Here is a 19,080-nt window from a genome sequence, read left to right as displayed (position 1 = left end):
ATAAAGGCTGGTGAGGGCTACAGGTGAAGTCTAGCAGGAGCTCAGAGGACCGTGGGGTCACAGAAGTCCCCCCTTATCTACGGGGGATACCTCCCGAGACCCCCCGTGACTGCCTGAAAACACGGATAGTACCAAGCCCTAACCAACTTCTTCAACTCTTCTGGGAATACGACGGCAGCTTCTTCATCGCCAGACGCAGCCTCTCCAGTGATTTTTGTATCTTTCAGTCCAAACCTACTCCCAAGTCTGTATAACCACCGCTCACTGGGAGTAAGTAGCTTGGTGTCTTGGTGTCACTCGTTTCAGGGGATCCCTTGCTGAAGTCTCCGTAAAGGCTCAATGCTTTTTGGTGCCACAAGTTTCTGCCAATCAGAACACATGTTCTGTTCACATCCTCCACCCACGAATGTAGTAATGCCTTTTCCATCGTAACTAAGCACTCATCACACACTGTGGCTGTAACTTTCGCAGATGGATGTGTGACAGCAAAACTAGTAGAAATTCTTTTCCTTCCTTACAATTTCATTCTGACCATAGATCTTAGCAACCTCAGCATGCCATTCCCCCCTGTCCTTATCAACTTGGCACTTTCACCTTTTCACTTAAAGGAAGTACTTTACCGCTTCTCGTTGGTATATCCGGATTGCTGGCATCACTACCCATGACCATTGGGACCATTAATAAGCAAAATAAGGGTGATTTGAAGACAAGCATGGAGATACCACGGTAGTGGATCTGATAACCTCCATGGCTACTAGCTATTAACTAACAGGCGGGGAGCGTGTACAGTGTGGAGACGTTGGAGAAAGGGATGAGTCAGGTCTCGGTGTGAAAAGCACAACATCACGAGATTTCATCACACTATTCAGAACGTGTGCAATTTAAAACTTAGGAAGCGCTTATACCTGGAATTTTTCTTTCAACGTTCTTGGACAGCAGTTGACTGTAGGTATGAACTGTGGGTAAGGGGGGATGACCATATTTGCAGTTAGGCCATGGAGAAAAGGAGTCAAAAGGCAGAGAAAAGGGTCAGAGTGAGACATAAGACATTCAGAATGGTCAAAGGCAACAAAGAAAATGCTTGGCCTGTATGGAGATGGTCAAACTGGCCTGTATGGAGATGGTCAAACTGTCGGGGGGTGAGAGGAAGATTCTGAGAAGGCTTCCATGAAAGAGACCGGATTTGCTGCTTGGATATTTTCTAGCTCTTCCGAGACAACTTTTTTTGTTGAGTTAAGCGAAAATGAATGAGAATCAGATGGACCACATTTCTCTCGAATACACATGGGCTTAAAAAACGAAGGGGAACAAGAACTTGACAGAATGTGTCTCGGCTTCTGCCAAACCCAAAGTATTTGAAAAATCACACAAGACACATCTCGAACCCAAACACATGCCTGGATTCTCCCACTCCTAATTGCAGCTGCAGCCGTTTAATGAAATGAATTGTGTACAAGAAAATGGGGTCTGAATGGAGGGGCCTCATTAAGGAGAATGACTGATGCGGGGCGGTTAGCCAGGCTGCCCTTGAGGTTGCGCACATCTCAGTGCCCTGCGGAGCGAGGGAGAGGGCCATTGTGGAGTTGCTCACCGAGCCATTGCTCTTGCTCCCTTGCAGAACAATTAAAACCCCATATTATTCAGCTTTATTGTATCATGTGTAGAAAGAATTCGGCATCTCTGATTTCTCCCCCTCTCTGTCTCTCAGATTTACATTTCAGACTGTAAAAATGAACAGCAATATGTTTTGCATCAGTCTGTATTCACATGAGTGGAGACCAAATGAGAGATGGTGGAAATAGAAGAATGAGATCGTTAGCGGACTGTTTATTATAATGCTAAACTCTTGGCTTAGGGATCATGGATGTGAAAAGTGGAAGAAATCAGGCCTGGAGAGGTTGACTGACTTGTCCGTGGTCCACGGTTGGTTGTGGAATTCAGACACAAGCAAGCCTGGGTTTCTGATTCCCGTTCTTTCAGATCTAACATAATTTTGTCAGGCTCAGGAGCTGAGATAAAAGTGAATTATCTGAGGTATCCTCCCTCCCTCCCTCCCTCCCTCCCTCCCTCCTTCCCTCCCTTTCTTCCTTCCTTCTTCCCTCCCCCCCTTCCTTCTTCCCTCCCTCCCTTCCTTTCTTTCTTCTCTCCCTTCCTTCCTTTCTTCTCTCCCTCCCTCTTTCCTTCCTTCCTTCCTTCCTTCCTTCCTTCCTTCCTTCCTTCCTTCCTTCCTTCCTTCCTTCCTTCCTTCCAGACAATTTTGAGTGCTCAATAATGGCAATCAGCTCCAAAGATAGTTAAGACTCAAGCGCAGTCTGGAGAAGCTGCCATGTAACTGTGCTGTTACAGAGTTTAGAAATAAAAAAAAAGCAGCCTCTGAAATGGGGTGCACTAGAGATGGGAGGTAAGAGAGTCACTGAGGAGGGCTCCACAGAAGAGGAAGCCCAAGAGACCATTTGCAGGGTGGGCCTGCGAGCAAGTGGGGAAAGGCGTGAGGAGCGCCGTGGGTTTGGATGGGTGGGTGAGCAGTGGGCATCTGGGAGACTGAGGCTCCCTGAGGCCGGGGCTGACTTTGGGAAGGGGATGGTGGTGGTGGCGGCATTGGATGAGGGAGGAAAAGTGGGCAGGCGTCAATCTCAAAGGGTCTTGTATTCCATGTAAAGTAGGGTGGTTGGGTTTCATGGCGTTGTCAAATCCATGACTGCTCAAAATCTATCCTTCTGAAATGAAAGTTCTTAAAGAGGATTCTGAGAGATTTTTACATGTTTTATGATTATTATTTATGTGTGTGGACCATGCTTGTTGAGCTGTACACTTAGGACTTAAAACCCACTTTATGTTTTCAATTTATTCTACTGATTTATATTTTGCCACATTATTATTTGCCTGGATTAGTGCAGTGGCTCCCTACGTGGCCCTGCATCCTCTCTTAGCCCCGGGAAACCATTATCCATGTGCTGCTGGAGTGATTATTTTAGTGCGGAAATAACTTGCCACTGCCCACCCTTCACTGTCCTTCGGAGCAGTTTCAACTCTCACAAGAGTGGCCAGCACTTGGGCTTCCACGAGCCCTATCTCTCTCTTTTTTAAAATTTTTTATATTTTTATTTTTTATTGATTTCAGAGAGGGAAAGGGAGAAAGAGATAGAAACATCAATGATGAGAGAGAATCATTGATCAGCTGCCTTCTGCATGCCCCCTACTGGGGATCGAGCCCACAACCTGGGCATGTGCCCTTGACTGGAATCAAACCCAGGACCCTTCAGTCCGCAGGCCAATGCTCTATCCACTGAGCCAAACCGGCTAGGGCATGAGCCCCATCTCTTGCTGCTTCCAGCCTCTCACTTTGCACTGACCACAGCAAGCTCCAGAACAAGGGAGGCTTCTTTCTGTTGGCTTGCTTGCTTGTGTTCTTTTGTTTGCTTGCTTGCTTTTGCTTTCTTTTGTTTTTGCCTCTGCACCTTTGCTCGTACTGTTCCCTCCACTGGGGACGCCCTTCCCGCCCATCACTTATTACCCCAAGGGGGACTCTTTGAAGAAGGAAGGGTTCCTTCTGAATCAGCCTTCCATCCTTAGCACCTGACATAAAAACGGGCACATTTTAGATGTCTTATAAATATTTACTGGATGAAAAACAAAAACAAAAAAGAAAGAAAAAAATATTTACTGGATGAGAGTATCCATGACTCATAAACAATGAATTTGACAATGCCATTCATTCATTCATTCATCGGATCGGATATATGATCTCATTTAATCTTTGCAGAAGCTCATGGGCATTTATATGGTTTATACTGGATGAAGTCAAATTGGTTGTTATAATACTGTATCAATATTGTAGAGGTTGGTAAATAAATAGCAACTGTCCTGAGTGAGTCCCCCCCCACCCCACCTCAGCCCACCCCACCCCACCCCACCACACTGGTTCCTCCTTTGGAGTCCCCTGGTGCTCCTTTCAATCCAGCAACCAAAGGGTTAACTCCAAGCACTGCCGGGGGCCCAGGAACTCATATGGTTGTTAAGGGGTGGTGCTCTATCACCCCTGTCCAGGGGCCTGGGGTCATGCAGTCCCATGTCACAGAAGCCCCACTCACCCAGCAGGTATGTGATGCCCCTGCTTCTGAGTCCAGGGCTCCTCCCAGGACACAGTCAGGCCTCCTGCTCCTGCCTCTTCCAGTCTGTGTGTTGTCAAGCATCTGGGCTGGCCGAACCCCTGAGCCCCCTTGAACTTGGACAAATTCCTCTGTGCACAGAGTGAGGCTCAGGGTAACCTACTGTTAGAAGCTTGAGAATGGCCTCCCCAAATTATCTAAGCTTAAAATATAACACTAAGCAATGGTGTGCGTTGCAAATTCAAGATCAGCCACATTAAATTTAGTTCAACTCGTTCAAACAAAATTGCATTCACATGGAGACACCGTGGGGCATTTCTGGGCCTGAACGCGTAATTATTTTCCCTAGTTATAACTGTTTCCCTGTTTCTCACTTTCCAAAAATACAGAGTTCCCTTTTCAGCTCATACCGAGGGACAGTGGGGCAGCTGGAGACAGAGCACAGAGCACAATATTCATGGCTGTTTCTGGACATGGGGTCCAAAAGTTTACACATAAATAAAAACATCCTTCCAAGGCCTAAGGCTTTGTGCTCCGAAGCTCATAGTCTCAGCCCCACGCTGCCGAACATCCCAGAATTTGAAGGACTTCCCATTCACCTCCTACCTGCCCTACAACACCCCATTCCTGGTCCTCCGCCCACCAGGAAGCCAGGACTTCCTCCTAGGTGCCCCCCTCCCCCCCATTGCCCTGCCTCCAGGGGAGCTTCTGAATGAGTCTCTACAGCATGGGCTTGGTGCCAACCTGGCCCTCTGGAAGTCTTGAACCTGTGAGACACCAGGGCAATATAGAAGTGGCCCAGGGCAGGTCATAAACCCATAGCAAGCCTACAGGAACTGATTCAGCATCTTCTGCAGGCCCATCCCTCACTTAGGAGAAAAGGCTCATCTGTGTTTCCTTGAGTTTCAGACACTCCCACCCCCCCCTCTATTTAAACATCTTTAAAACTGGGATAGGCCTAACAATCAATGGCTCTTACAAGTGCTCTTGGGGTTGCTAGTTATGAGATGTTCATGCCTTAATCGATTGATTTCCTATATAAATGTATATAAGATGCACAGAGTGAGAAATGATCTCAAAAGCTGTTTCTAAGTAAGTGCAGAAGAGCCCGCTCACTCAGTACGGAGTGGAAATTCCCGGTGATAAGAAGGCAATGTGTCATGGTGTAATTGGCAGCATTTTTTTTCTTCGTGGTTCATAAAATGATGAAATATGGCATTTGAGAAGATGACCCCCCTTTGTCCTCAAGGAGCTCATGTTTTATTTTATTTTTATTTTTGTTAATCCTTACCTGAGGGTATTTTTTCCATGGATTTTTTTTTAGAGACAGTGTAAGAGAGGGAGGGAGGGGGAGAGAGAAACATTGATGTGAGAGAGCTGCATTGATCGGTTGCCTCCCCCATGTGCCCCAACCAGGGCCGGAGATCAAACCTGCAACCCACGTGCGTGCCTTTGACTGGGAATCAAACCCATGGCTCTCTGGTGTGTGTGGTGATGCTGTAACCATTGAGTGCACTGGCCAGGGCAAGGAGCTCATGTTTTAGTAGGAAAAAAACCACACCCAAGGGGTTAAAGGCAGTGTAGTAACAAGTGCTATGAGAGAAGAAAGCATGGGGTGCTGTGGGCAGACAGGAGGGAGAACTGGCCTGGCAGACAGGACCTGGGAAGGCTTCTAAGGTGAGGAAGCCGTGGCTCTAGAACATGAAGGATGCCTGGCAGTTCATCAGGTGGAGAAGAGGAGTGCATTCTAACCAGAGGCAGGTGCTCACAGGCAAAGGCGAGGCTGCACCGCCCTGGGGAAAGGATGCACGTTCTGTTTCTAGGTCAGGGCTAGAGAGCGAGGGCTCCCAGATGCATGCTCAAGGAGTTTGGTTTTATTCGGGCCAGGGGCATGACCAGGCCTATGCTTCAGAAAGGTATCTGCGTGCAGTGTGCCAAGTGGCTGAGGATGATTGCTGGGAGGCTGGGGAGGCCCTGTTGGGGATGGTCAGACAAAGGAGGAGCGAGGGTCTGTCTCAGGGAAGGAAGGGCGAGACCGGAAACCATACACCTACTAGCTCTCAGATGTTCCCACAGGCACCCTGGGAGGTTGGAAGTATAATGCCCATTTCATAGTTGAGTAAACTGAGGCTGGATGAGGTGCAGTGGTTTGGATCAAAAGTTGAGTGGTGAGATCAGAATATTACCAAGGACTGGGCAGCTGACTGACTGGCTGTTGAGTGGCCTCACATAATGGAAAAGCTGTGGAGAAGACACTGTGGCCTTGGGGCCTAGTCCAGGGGCTGGGCAGGTTTAGGAACTGGCTTAGTCCTCCCACCCAGGGCTGCTTTAGCTCTGGGGGCTGGAGTCACATCATACAAGCTCTGAGGCATGGATGTATATTGTATTATATTATACTAGTGGCCCCGTGCATGGATTTGTGCACGCCACCTTCCCTCCTCTCTGGTTCCGGGGTGCGTCACCCGAGAACTGCCACTGCCAAGTCACTGTAGCGCGGCAGTAAACCAGATTCGGGGCTGACAGTGCCCCAGTAACAACGTAACCCCTGACCAAAGGTAGAATTGTGCGGCTCAGCGAGGAATCGGGCTCCCTCCTTTCTGGTTCTGGGGTGTGTCATCCGAGAACCGCAGCTGCCAAGTCACCGGAGCTCGGCAGCTCCTGCGTCGAGCGTTTGCCGCCTGGTGGTCAGTGCACGTCATATGTACTGGCCGGTGGGACAATCACTTAGCCTTTTATATATATACATTGGTTTATGCCATACCATACCATACCATACCATACCATACCATACCATACCATACCATAACCATACCATACCATATACAGTGGGGCCTTGACTTACGAGTGTCCCGACTAACGAGTTTTTTGAGTTACCAGCTGTCTCTTGGCCAATTTTTTGCATTGAGTTGACAGAGTAATTTGAGTTAACGAGCTCCTTAACGAGCTCGGTCTCGGAATGAATTAAACTTGTAAGTCAAGGCCCCACTGTACTGATTTACAATGAAAAGTAGAAGTGTCACAGTGAGGACAATGCTCGGTTTCCAGCATCCTCTCCCTGTAGCAGACCTGTCTGTGAGAAGCAAGGGTATGACCAGAAGGACTGATTGCCTCCCTTGTGGGCCTGGAATCCAAGCAGGAGGTCAGTCATGGTCCTTTTCTCTTTAAATGATTTAGCCCCTGACAGCCTCGTGCACCCATTCTGCCACTGGGCGGGGATGGAAGGCACACACTCCATTGCTGAGGACCCCGTCCCCCTGAACAGTGCTGGGATTTACCTCTATGTCTCACCACAGCTTTGCGGTGACCTACAAGGCCCTAGACGGCCTAGCTCCCTGCTTCCTTCCTCACTCATCTCCCACTCCCCACTTGCAAACACCCTTCTAGCACCCGGCTTCTTCAACACTCCTGGCACCTCCCACCTCTGGTCTTTGGCATCTGTGATCTCCTCACCACGGGACCCTCCTCCTCAGACATCCAAATGGCAGATCCTCTCATTTCAAGTCTGGGCTCAAGTACCAGCTTCTCGGCATAACCAGCCTTTAAACTATTGCAACCCTCCCTTCCCAAACCTGGAAACCTCTACTCCTCTGGTTGATTTTGTTTTCTTTGAATCACTTGTCACCCATTGAAGTATCATTTATTTTTCAGAGTTATCTTTTTTGTTGTCTGACTTCCTCCCTTGAATATAAGCGAAGCTTACGTTTTGTTCACTCTATGTCCTCATACCTAGAACAGTACCTGGCACACAGCGAAGGTTCAGGAACTATTTGTTGAATGAATGAATGAAAAGTGACTGCTTTTTTTGTACTTCTGGATCCAGACATTTCTTCTCTTCTCGCCTCAGGCCATTTCTGAGGGACACATTCCTTCTTTAGATTCCTCCATCTTAAATCAGGTTTAGCTTTGTTCTGGGAGAGCCATTCACTCTATCTCTTTTCAGTTTTGCATATCTTTGCCCTAGAGCAGGGGTGGGCAAACTTTTTGACTCGAGGGCCACAATGGGTTCTTAAACTGGACCAGAGGGCCGGAACAAAAGCACGGATGGAGTGTTTGTGTGAACTAATATAAATTCAAAGTAAACATCATTACATAAAAGGGTACGGTCTTTTTTTTTTTTTAGTTTTATTCATTTCAAACGGGCCGGATCCGCCCACGGCTGCCCTAGAGCTTTAGGGCATCTCACTGTCACCTCTAACTCAGCCCAGGTGAGTGGATAGCTGCCACATTGGAGTCGGGCCCTCTGACTTTCCACCCATGCAGCCCTCTCTGTGTGGGAAGTGGGTGATGAAGGGGCAAGGTGGATTGGAAAGTTCTGGAAAGAAGGTGGGGGAGGCTGGTGAAAAGAGGAGAACTGAATAACAGGGAGCAGGGGCGTCTGAGATAGCAGTTCAGGGGCCGTGATGGGTCGTGTTTTGCCTATGACATTCATTTCTGTTAAGGTCAAAGCTTACTTAGCAGAATTGAATTCCAGTGGAGCCGCTGAGAACTAACCATGTTTGTGAGGGTAGTAGTGGTAGACCCACAGGCCTGAATGCCATAGTAGAAGAGACCTTCTCCAGTGAGGGTCAAGGGACCCCCTGAGATGGCCATGCCAGGCTACCGGCTCCCCTCCAGAAGGGACGGAAAGAGACTCATTGCCCCCAGAGAACCTTCTACCCTCTGGACTGGAGAAAGGCCAGTCTGAGACAGCCGCCCTCATGATCAAGATCTCTGACCACACGGCTTTGCGATACTGGTTCACCTGTCTGTGTCCTCAACTAGGCAGGGAGATCTCTGGGAGCAGGCGAGCTCCCATTTGCAAACCCTCCCCCACCTCTTTTAAAGACGATTTTTTACGAACAGTTTTAGGTTCACAGCTAAATCGAAAGGAAGGTACAGAGATTTCCCACATAACCCCTGCTCCCCCATTACCAACATCCCCCAGAGTGGTACATTTGTCACAACTGATGAACCTACATTGCCATGTCATTACCACCCAAAGTCCAAAGTTTACATTACATTGGCTTTGTACATTCTTTGGGTTTGGACAAATGTATAAGGACATGTCTCTGTCGTTACGGTATCACACAAAGTATTTTTTAAAAATATATTTTATTTATTTTTTACAGAGAGGAAGGTAGAGAGATAGAGAGCTAGAAACATTGACGAGAGAGAAACATCGATCAGCTGCCTCCTGCACATCTCCTACTGGGGATGTGCCCACAACCCAGGTATATGCCCTTGACCTGAATCGAACCTGGGACCTTTCAGTCCGCAGGCTGACGCTCTATCCACTGAGCCAAACCGGTTTCAGCAACACACAAAGTATTTTCACTGCCCTATAGACCTTTGCACTCTGCTTATGCATCCCTCTCCCCTAACTCCCTGTCCCTGGCAATCACTCGTCCTTTTACTGTCTCCATAGCTTGGCCTTTTTCCGAATATCATGTAGTTGGAGTCACACAGTATGTAGCCTTCTCAGATTGGCTCCTTTCACTTAGTAATAGTAGTTAAGACTCCTCTATGTCTTTTCATAGCTTGATGGCTCTTTTTTTTTTTTAAGCAGTGAGTAATATTTCATTGTCTGGATATACCACAGTTTCTACTAAAGGACATAAAAATATTTTAAAATGTGATAAAAATATACACAACATAAAATGTACCACTGTAACTATGTTTAAGTGCACAGTTCAGGGGCATTAAGTGCATCCACATTGGTGTGCCACCATCCCACCATCCATCTCCAGAACTTTTCCATCTCATCAAACTGAAGCTCCGTACCCATTAAACATAACTCCCCATTTTCCCCTCCCCTCTGCCACGGGTCACCTCTATTCCTATGTGTCCGTGAATCTGACTACTCTCGGTACCTCATGTCAGAGGAGTCCTGCCATATTGTCCTCACTTAGCATGTCTTCACAGTTCATCCGTGTTGTAGCATGTGTCAGAATTTCATTCCTTTTAAAGACTGAATAATATTACATTGCATGTGTGTAGCACATGTTGTTTATCCAGCATCTATGGATGGACCCTTGGGTTGCTTTCCCATTTACCCCTGAGTTATCTCATGTTTAGAATACTGGGTAGGTGTTCGGTGAGCGATGGATGGATGAACAAAGCTTGAATGGCACCGTGGGAAGGTCTGGGGTGAGGAGAGTTGAAGAAAGCTCCCCCCTTGAAGTAGTGGTTCTGTCCAAGGAAGAAGCAGGAGGATGCTGATGAGTGAGTTTACAGACCTTTGTCACCTCCCCTGGTGGTTTCTGTTGTCTCTTGTTTCTAGCAGTGATTGGCAGTAACATTGTCAACACTCAAAGGGCCTGGATCTGTTTTTAGGGAAGACAGGAAGTGAGGACTGGGGTGAGTCTATCCCAGGCTTAGCCTACTCCAAGGAGAAGAGGAACCTCAAGATCAATTGCAAGAATTTAGCATTTATTAAGCACCTATGGGCACCAGGCATTGTCCTGGCTCTCATTCACCTGGTTTCACAGATTCCTCCTAACAAACACATGAGATCAAGATTATCTCCCCCGACCCCAGGTGCTCCCTGAAGTCAGAGCTGGGCCAAGGTCTTTGAACTGGACTTGGGCTGTTGGAGCAATCTCCGCTCTTACCTCCAAAACCAACTGTCCCCAAGTGGGCTAAGCCATAGCTATGGTTTGCATTTGGAAAATATTTGCTAGATTCTAGGACTGGAGTCCAAGGCTTGGCCCTCCAGAGCCCTGGGGCTGGTATAAGATCGGTCAGGTGGGTTTTTGGACATTGTGGTCCCAGAGTGAGCCAGACCACCTCTGCGGCTCTTGCAGAGGCCAGTGGGTCTGAGTCCCGACCCTCATTACCCGAGTATTTCTTGCCTACCTAGGAGGCCCCAGGTGGCCAGCAAAGGGACTGAAGTCAATTGGAAGTTGACTTGGCCTAGAAAAAGAATCCAGCTCCTTCTCCCTTATATCTTTTTTCCCATTGGGACTGCTGGGTCCTCCCTCAGGCATCAAAAATGCAGGAGCCAGGTCAACTGGCATTCTCATTCTGGAACCTGCCACTTTCCAGCTGTGTGTGTTCTTGGGCAAGTCACTTGTCCATTCTGTGTCTTGATTTCTCATTCTTTGAATTGGGGATAATTATTGTAGCCACCTTAGTGTCGATGTGGGATTTAAAGGAGTTAATACATATACAACATTTAGCGTAGAATCTGCATGTTCCAACTGAATAAATGTTACCTTTGTTAATAACCCCTTCCAGGTGTGCCTTCTTCACCTGAATGTCCTCCCTGTCATTGCTACTGCACACCCACCTCTCCTGCACCTCCTCCAAGCAGTCTTCCCTGACTCTGGCCAGAGGGATGGAGCCCTTCAAAGACCCATTTGCTTTCACCTGTTTATTCATGGTGTTTGTCATTTGTAGGCCTGAATCCTCTCCCTTGCTGATTTGCAAGCTTCCTTGGGCCGGGAGGATGTCTTTTCCACTGTTCAGGCTGTGCAGCACCAAGCATGACTCCCCTCCAACTCTGGGCCTTTGACCTTGGGGCTGGGTGGGGATTACCAGCACTGCCAGGGCGAGGAGACCCAGGACTCAGTGGGGGCTCAGCGTGTAGTTGGCTTGGGCGTGTCTCTTTGTTCTGGGCTCCAGGTTCTCCTTCTGTGCAGTGGAGAAGCCGGGTTAGATGACTTCTGAAGTCCTTCCAGGCTCGACCACGTTACAAATAAACAGAAGGCACGAAATCCTTCAGAAAGTCATTTCTCCCATCTGCCAGGCTGGACTTCCCATCCTTCAAAATACCAACTCAACATCCGTGCGCTCATCGTTGGGTTCAGAGCTCCCATGTTGGAACCTCAGAGATCCCAGGCTGGATCTTGGTCCTAGTCATGGTGGCTGCGTGTGAGTTGCTTCCTCATTTCTGGGGGCCTCTCTTTCCTCATTGGGGGTGATATCACAACCTGAAAGCTATTACAGAGGCTGTATTAAACGGGCTCATTCTTCAAGGGCTTAGCACTGTGCCTATGATGGAGTCAGTCAACTGTAGCCATTACCTCCTTCTCCAAAAACCAGGAGAAGGAAAGAAAGATACCCGTGGCTCCACTTTTGATCAAAACTTTTCCCAAACAAAAAAGACAGTTTAAAAGTAGAGTGGGGTGGAGGGGAATACAGTGCGTCATTGGTTAATATATTAATTTATTTTACTAATGGTGGTTCTTAGCTCTTAGGCTGTATTGCCTAAGTACACCTTGGAGAATAGAGGCTCCTGCCCTAGCTGGTTTGACTCAGTGAATAGAGCGTCGGCCTGCAGACTGAAAGGTCCCGGGTTTGATTCTGGTCAAGGGCATGTACCTCATTTGTAGGCCATGTACCTTGTTGCAGGCTCCTCCCTAGCCTGGGCTCTGGTTGGGGTGCGTGCAGGAGGCAACCAAATACATCAGTATTTCTCTGTCTTTCCCTCTCTCTTCCACTGTTTCTAAAAACCAATGGAAAAATATCAAGTGAGGATTAAAAATAAAAAATAGAGGCTCCCTAAATAAATAATTTTCTAGACCAGTGCCTTCAATCCTGTGACTTGGAATCCTTCCCCATCACTGCCCTTTTTGCTGACTCCTCAATAGGTGCAGGATAAAGACTCATATGAGTTAGTTCCTTAAATTCTCTTTGTTATGCTCTGCCACTATTACTAGTATCTCCACTTCACAGGTAGGAGAACCGAGGACCAGAAATACCAAAACACTTGCTTGAGATCACAAGGCTGATGGTGGGATGGGGGGTTGGGTGGGGGGAGTGGTGTCAGGATATAAATGCAGTGACCAGATTCCAGATTCTCTGGGATGAACACATGGGTGAAGTTCACAGCCTGGGAAAGGCAGCTAGACGAGGTGAGCATAGTGGAGCAGAGGGGAGAGATGAGGGTTGTCTGTCCTCCCTCCTCACCTCCCATGAGCCTGTTGTAATTCAGGCATTCACCTTTCCTCCTACTGTTGCAACAACTGAACCTCCTGTTGGTCCATACCTCCTCTCTGGCCACTCAGGTCAATCTGCCAACCTAGACAGCTAGGGAGATCTTTCTGATACCAAATCTCACTGTTCAACTACACCATCTAAAATACACCAACAAGTAGGGGACATATAGGTTTTTCAATAAATGGTGCTGGAACAACTGACTACCATTCAAGAAAAAAAAATTTACACACACACACACACACACACACACACACACCCCATATACTATTGGAGCCCTACCTCACACCTTATGAAAAATAAACTCCCAACAATTTAAATATTAAAAAATGACAAAGGAAACCATATAGAGAAACATGTATAACCATTTTTGTAAGTTTGAAATTGGAAGAGCTTTCTGAAAAACGTGCAGTAGTTTTAACAGACGAACAGACTCTACTATACAAACATTTAAAATTCTTGTGTGTGTGTGTGTGTGTGTGTGTGTGTGTGTGTGAGAGAGAGAGAGAGAGAGAGAGAGAGAGAGAGAGAGAGAGAGAGAAACCCCACAGTGAAATTAAAGAGGAAAAAACAAATATTGGGGAAAATATTTGCAATGTATGTAACAAGTGAAAACTTAATATCTTTGCCACATAGAGCCTTCTTTCAAAGAAAACTTCAATGCCATTTGGACAAAGTATGTGAACTGCCAATTACAAAAGAAGAAATAAAAATGGCCAACAAATACATTTTACAACTTGAACCTGAATTTTGCAACTTACATTCCTAGAATTCAAGCCTAACCTTGAAATCTAGGAATTCAGTTTGCGAATATATTTAAGAATAGTGAGACAGCCTGGGGTCTTTGGACGAGATAAACATGTCGTTTATAGTATGTGCCTGTTTGTTTCCCTAGGAGCTTGTGAGGCCAGCCTGGCCAGAAATGAGTCTTATTCCCAATGGTGTGCACAGGTGTTAGCCAATGGGCCCAGGGGAGAATATGGCTCAGGGAGTGCTTGATGTGTAGGTGAATGAGTAGAAAGAAGAAAATGAATAAATAGAGGTGTGCACGTGCTTGGTATTAACTGTGGAGGCGTCCCAGCCCCCATCCTCCCACTGCAGTCCATTCCCCTGGGAGGTGGGGAGAGAGAAAAATTGGGGCAGATCCTGTTTAAGAACATTCAGTGGCTGTATCAATATTTACCACCCCCAGCAGCATATGAGGGCTGGTTACTCCACCTTCTTGCCTACACTGGGTGCTACCTGACTCTTTCACTGAAGCCATTCTTTTGCCTGTCCAGGGTAGCTTTAATTGGTATTTCCCTTATGCACCTTTTATATGTGCATAGTGTGTGTGTGTGTGTGTGTGTGTGTGAAGTGCCCATTCAAGTTTCTTCTCCTGCACATTTTTTTCTGTTGGGTTGTTTATCTCTTTGTAACTGTGTGTAGGAGTTTTATATACATTCTGTTTATAAGTCATTTGTTGGATATATTTTTGCAAATATCTTTTCTCAATCTGTGCTCTGTGTTTTCAATCACTTAGCAGTGTCTTTTGAGGAACAGTTCTTATTTTTAAAGTATTAAATATTTATTATTTATATTTTTAAAATATCCAATTTATTGAATTTTTATATTTTTTATTGACTTCAGAGAGGAAGGGAGAGGGAAGAGAAATAGAAACATCAATGATGAGAGAGAATCATTAATCGGCTGCCTCCTGCATGCCCACCAAGTGGGGATCAAGCCTGCAACCTGGGCATGTGCCCTTGACCAGAATCAAACCTGGGACCCTTCAGTCCACAGGCCGACACTCTATCCACTGAGCCAAACCGGCTAGGGAAAATTTTTCTTTTATGGTTACTGTTTTTACTGTACTATTTAAATGAAATTTTTGCGTGCCCTAAATAATATTCATATACATATGTATATGTGTGTGTGTGTGTGTGTGTGTGTGTGTGTGTGTATATATATATATTTTTTTTTTTTACAAAGCCATGCTGTTTTACTTTTAACATTTAAATCTATAATCCATCTGGAATTGATTTTAATGTGGGGTGAATTTTTTTTCATGTGTTTATCCAATTGATCTGGCACCATTTATTGAAAACATCACTCTTTCCCCCTCTGCATTGCAGTTGTCACCAATATCATAAATCAAGTAACTATATTTATGAATAGGTTTCTGAATTCTCTCTTTTAATCCATGGCACTATTTGTGCCCAAACACATGACCTTAATCACTATAGTTTTATAATAGGTAGTCGTGTTAGACCTCCAGCTTTGTGCAAGATTGTCTTGAATATTCTGTGGCCCTTTAAATTTTAGAATCAGCTCGTCAATTTCTACAACCACCTTAAAAACAGTTTGGCGGTATTCACTCAACCTAAAGAATTGTACTCCTGCGTAAATACTTAATAGAAAGAAATATTGACGAATGCCCATTGCAACTCTATTTATAAGAGCCCCCAATTAGAAACAATCCAAATGTCCATCAACAGAACGGATAAATAACTGCACGGTCAGAATGGAATGCTGAGCAGCAAAAGACTGTAAACCAACCAGTGCTACACAAAATGGCATGGTTAAATCTCACAAGAATGATGTTTAGTACAATAAGCAAAACCAAGAGAGTTCATACTGGGATCCCATTTATATAAATTTCAAAAACCAAGCGAAGCTAAGGTACAGCGTGAGAAGTCAGGGGAGGCGGGGTCATGGTGCAGGCCTTTTGAGGTGCTGGATATATGTATTCTCTTTCAATTTGTGAACATTCAAAAACACTTATGATTGTGCACCTGTCTGTATGCATTTTGCACCTGTCTGTATGCATTTTATACTTCAATTAAAACCTTAGAATTAATCCAATGCAATTAGGTATATTGAAGGCTTACTTGGGGGCGGGGTGCTGGTAAGGGATGGAGGAACAGGCCTCTAGAATTTTGCAAAGCATTGTGGAAGCAAAGGGACCCCTTCCATCAGGCTTGCCTGGGCTTTAGGGAAGTTGTGTGGTTTATTGAGTGCTAAGTAGGATTTCAACTATTAGTCAAGAGCTGTTAGTGTTTTTGAGGCCAGGAAATAGAAACATATGAAACTAATGTGGCAAGTTGTATTTTTAATTTGAAACAAGGTTAAAGTTTAATTTAAGGCCTGACTAATTTCCTTGGCACTCCAGGGGGGTAGTAGGTATGTTGTAATCTGGATGGTGAATATAAAACCTCTAAAATTTCTAATATGAGGAGAATTGATTCGTGGGCCCCTTTATCCTCTATTTTTGAGTACACTGAACAAGTTACTAACCAATGTCATCGGTTAGACGTGGCTTCACCAGTGACGTGAACTGTAGTTATATTTGTTAGACAAACAAACAAAAGCCCTTACACTTCTCTGGATAGCGAGGAGTTGCCAAAGTAGCCCAAGAAGAAACTATACTCATAGGTAAGGTCCAGGGGAAACACTGGATACTATGAAGCAACCAGGGAGAGGGAGATGGAATTTTCTGTCTAATGGTTGGCAAGTTGGGGAAATCCCAAAGGACCAAATGTTCTGGAAGAAATTTTGTGGAGTAAGAATGTCCCCAAATTAGACCTCGCAGCTTAATTCAGGCCTTCTGGAACCCGCTGGCTTCAGGAAGGGTAGTGTGATTGCTTCCTTAGAAAATGTAAACCAACTCGACTCCACCGAGAGTGGGTGCAAGCCAGGCAGGGGCGGACTTGGTCCCTTGTACAACGCCGGGCTGGTTCCGCCGAAGCTGGAGCGAACTGTTATTTCACAGCTACTTTGTTGTAAAGTATCTGAGCCCGTGGAAAAAGCGTGTCATGGAAAGGACTCCGGGGGCGGGTGGCTGACGATGCCACCCTTGCTGAGCCATTCTCAGGGCCGGGGACCCTGGGCTGCCGCATCACACCTTCTCCGTGCCTCAGTTTCCTTCCTGAAAAATGGGATAACAGCACACACCTCAAATCACAAGCCCTCGGTGAGAATGAACTCAACCGCAGTGTCTGGCCCGTAACAGGCCTTCAGCCAATAATCATAATGTTATTATTTTCGCAATGCTTTCTGGCTGAGGTCATGTTGGACAATAAACGCAGCATCGAGCATTTCCTTTTTCTGGGTCACTGTGTCCACAGTTAGAGTTCCTGCTCTGAATCCACTTACACAAAGTTCAAAAAACAAGCAAAGCGGACGGACATGTCATGTCAGGAAAGTCATGTCGTTTGGGGAGGAGGGGCCACGGTGCAGGTGTCTGGGTGCATTCTCGTTGGACAGATTCTCTTTGGATGTGTGTGTGTGTGTGTGTGCGTGTGTGTGTGTGTGTGTGTGTGTGTACACACACACGATCACAAGTCCTCAGGCAAACACTGGGAACTTGACAATTAGTCAAGGAGTAGTATGGACATATTGATTGGTCTGTCTCTGCTACTAGCCTTGAAAAATCAACATAGTATGTTTTGAATTTAAAGAAAATAAATAACTAAAAAAAAGTAACCCACAGTGAGCAATACATTTTGTACTGATTTCAGTACGTATGTGTTTATAGATGAAGTAAGTTTCACATGGCCACTGAAACTGCCTATCTATTAACTGGAGTGCATCCAGATATTTTATATTCTAAATTCTTCTATTTCACTTTTTAAAAGTTTTTATTGATTGATTTGAGAGAGAGAGAGAGAGAGAGAGAGAGAGAGAGAGAAACATTGATTTGTTGTTCCACTTATTTATGCATTTACTGGTGGATTCTTGTATGTGCTCTGACCAGGGATGGAACCCACTACCTTGGTGTATCGGGACGATGCTCTAGCCCACCAAGCTACCCGGCCAGGGCCTCCATTTCACTTTGAGAGAATGTTGGTTGCAATCCTTTATTGATTTTATTCCCGACAAATGGATCAAATCTTGCCGTTTTAAAAACATGACTCTTACCCAGCCCCTCAGATGGAAAGAGTCACTTAAGAAAAGTGTTAGATGGCACGTGACTGAGCCAGATGCATGGGCCCCAAAGCTCTGGCTATTTCCTCAAACCTCGGCGTGGAGGTGCGTCCCAGCGTGTAAGCAGCATCGCTCTGGACATGCTGGGGTGGTGGTGGGGGGACATTTCAGAGCCCCACCTGCCCCTGCTGAGCGTGAGCAGCCGCCTCGACTCCTTCCTGGTCAGAGGAGCTGTTCTCGAGGAACCCCGGCATTCAGGATCTTGTCCTGTTTCCCGCAGGCAGCCAGCAGCAGCGCATCAACCTGCCGCAGCCCACGGTGCTGGCACAGCAGGGCGTTTTGTTGTGGATTTCTCTACTGGGTGCACTTTCACCTCCCGGAACCGGGACCTGAGCGTTGGGCCTTCCTTGTAGAAGGAGCTTCTGAACCCGCCCTCTGTGCTCCTGGGTAACTGAGTGCCCTTATTCTGCGTTGCTAGTTATTTCCATTCGTAGTCATGTCTACCCCATGAATCGGCTCAATCTGCTACAGGTCCTGGCCCAGCCAATGTGAGTCGCATCAGAGTTAGCTGTGCTATTTCCCAAGAATTTGTTTCCCTGGAGATACTTTTTTTTTTTTTTTAATTTCAGGAAAGGACACAGACTTTTGGCCTTCTATTCATGGCTGCACCAAAGCCCAGACATCAGATCTCAGTGGCCGTGTCTAACCGGGAGGTTTTCTGCCTAAAGATACACCTGGCTGGTCTTGCTGAGGCCAAGTTCACAGGTTTCTGTGACAGCAGGAGCCTGTGTGCCCATTGCTACCTACACCTTGGCCTTGGCGGCCGTCTGCTCTTTGGCAAAAATGCCTGAACCTCTGCCCAGGTATGTGTGCCTGTCTGCCAGCTGGGAGGTGGGGCACTGCTGATCCGCCCCTTACTCGTCCCCTCAACAGTAGCAATTGGCACGCCTTCATTCGTTTCTTTATTAAATACTTACTGAGTGCCTGTTAGAGTTGCATTGCTGGAGACCTAGTGGCCATGGGAGACAGATAAGGTCCTTGATCCGCTGATGCTTATATTCTAGAGAAAGGCACTTAATAAACAGGTAAACAATGCTAGTAAGTATGTAAACATGGGATAATGTTAGATAGTGTGTAAGTGTTATGAAGA

The 19,080-nt window shown here is 46.3% G+C and overlaps 1 long non-coding RNA gene across 1 annotated transcript in view; it reads left to right on the top strand.

Moving 5' to 3' along the window:
• Nucleotides 1-19,080, top strand: part of LOC111825859 — a 157,308-nt gene that overhangs the window by 14,847 nt on the left and 123,381 nt on the right. Inside the window, exon 3 of the long non-coding RNA XR_002829063.1 lies at nt 18,560-18,793. This is a non-coding gene — a long non-coding RNA (uncharacterized LOC111825859). The remainder of the gene's footprint in view (nt 1-18,559; nt 18,794-19,080) is intronic.

This window comes from Myotis lucifugus, unplaced genomic scaffold, assembly GCF_000147115.1.
Source record: "Myotis lucifugus unplaced genomic scaffold, Myoluc2.0 scaffold_43, whole genome shotgun sequence".
Lineage (NCBI taxonomy): Eukaryota > Metazoa > Chordata > Mammalia > Chiroptera > Vespertilionidae > Myotis > Myotis lucifugus.
This window is presented reverse-complemented; position numbering and strand designations above follow the sequence as displayed.